Genomic DNA, 2,335 nt, shown 5'->3' on the forward strand with positions numbered 1-2,335 from the left:
CGGAGGAAGGCTCAATAATTCACTCAAATGATCTTTTTGAGCAAGAAAAGATGAATTTTGGAAACTTGAGAGAGGTTTTTGTCCAAAATAGGCCAAGGAAGAAAAACCTCCTTCACTGTTTACACAGGTGTCAGGGTATTAGAGAAATGTCAAAAATATAATTGCCTCAGAAGAATTGATGCACCTCTGAAGTGACCTTAGGAAAATCAAGTTTTCTCCTAGCTTGGCTGGCCAAATGACTTGATTGATGAGTAAAATTATAACTAGACACAAATATATTTCCAATGAGCTGTCATGACCTCAACTTGGAGTTGAGGAAAACATCCAAACGTTGACTGCAATAGCACTCTTCCTTGAGGCAGCCTCATTCGGCACATTTTGACTAGTCTTGGGAGATTTGAGTTTTGACAAGGCAAATGAACTCCAAATTAAATAGTTCTAGTTGGGTTGGAAAGTAGACTGAAAGACCTTTCCAATGAGCTATCCTACACCCAATTTGGACACCCGTAAGGCCTCCAAAAGTCTCCTGAAAAAAGCGCTACGCATAGGCTCTATGCGCCGCGCCTCAAGCCCAGTGCGTCGCGCCACTTCCCTATGCGCCGCGCACGTGGCACGCGCTTGTGCTAGGGAGCTATAAACTGAAAAAAAATATATGTATTTGGATTTGGGATGAAAAATCATGACTGATGGTGTATGGCCAAGAAATTTGGGCAAGTTTTGAGTCCACAGACCTCTCCAGCGGTCGTTTGGGTGGAAAATGCAACGTTGGCAAACGGTTGGCTCTTTAGCTTCAGTTCATTAATGATGATTAAAACGACTCCCCATTTTCACCAATTTTCTCATTCCTTCCGTGGATTTTCTAGGTAGCGCCTTCTCCTTGATGTTGCATCAAATTTTGTGATAAGTGATGGTGGTTTATAGGTGATAATGGTTGAAACAAAGATCCAAACCCTACCTCTAATGTGCCTTCAAAGGAAGATTGTTGTGGGCTCTTAGATCTTTGACTTTTCATCAAGGACTCTCCTCCTTCCCCATTTCTCCCTTGTTTCAGCATTTCCTACCCCCCACTAAGCTCATCAATCCTACATTTCCTTTCCTACATTCAAATCCCAAAACCCCAAAACCCTAGCCCTTATAAAAATATCCTAACTCTATACATAAACCCCTTGAAACCCTCCTCCTTTCCCTAATAAAATTTATCCTAATATTCCCTAATCCCTTATTGTATTCCCCTTCCTAACAGTACCTTGTTTCATTTTCCCCCTTGGTGGTAGAAATCCAACTATATTGCATTACAGCACAACAATTTCAAACATATTACAACAACAGTCCAAACAGTCTTGCGACCAAAATTCATTTCTCCAAGCAGTTTTCATAGCATCAATTATGTCATCTGATCATTCATCCGATTATAAGGAGGAAACTCATAGTGACTCACCCACGGAAGAACGTGCACCCTAGAGGCCTCACAAAAGTGGCAAACATGTTAGAGAAGAACCGGCTACCCTCACAGAATTGAAGGCATGTCCTTTTGCCATCTCTTGTTTTCAGTTTCAGTCATGCCATGAGTTTTGTGAAAAGGTTTCAAATGTTCAATTCTACCATGACTTGGCTCACCTATTTGTTCCACATTTGCATGGTGCTCAAGTTACTTTGGCCGGTGTTACTTTCGCACTTACACCAGACTCTATTTCATTAGCTACCGGCATGCCTAATATTGGAGAGCCAAATGGAATATGAAATAATTGGATCAAAGGAACAAACAAATTCATGAGTGGCAAGCTGAGATAGAGTTGCAAATGATCGAGGAAAACCGGCAACACATCGTGGTAGCACGAGGTAGACCTATGGAGCAAAGAGATGAGGACCGGGAGTATGTTTTAGAGAAAGCGAATGTTCACTTGGAGCAGCTGTTGGAGAAGGCTAAGAGGGGAAAAGCAATGCTAAGGTGCATGAATCACCATACATGGCCCGAAACATGAGCTCCAAAGTGAGAATCAGGAGCCTAAAGGCGAAATTGAGGAAGGTGACAAAAAGATGAAAGAGGCAAAAAGAGCAAGATCGGCTCCGAATCTTGGCCAAGGCTTCCTTGGTATAGCATGACATGATAGAGAAGGTACAACCCAAATTTCAAGAAATTTGGAGCACATTTTTGCATTCTGAAATTTTGTGTACAAAAAACAGGGTTTTTCTCCCTGTGCGCCGTGCAACCTGGCGCGCGCTTTCGCTAGGGAGCTCCAAATGACAAAAAGTTTACATTTTTGGATTTTCCATGGAAAATCATGACCATTGGTGCATGGTCAAGAAGTTTGGGCCAATTTTGAGTCCTCAGGAG

The sequence above is a fragment of the Pinus tabuliformis genome, chromosome 6 (assembly GCF_031772625.1).
Source record: "Pinus tabuliformis cultivar Carrire ecotype Pingquan chromosome 6, CPIR1, whole genome shotgun sequence".
NCBI lineage: Eukaryota > Viridiplantae > Streptophyta > Pinopsida > Pinales > Pinaceae > Pinus > Pinus tabuliformis.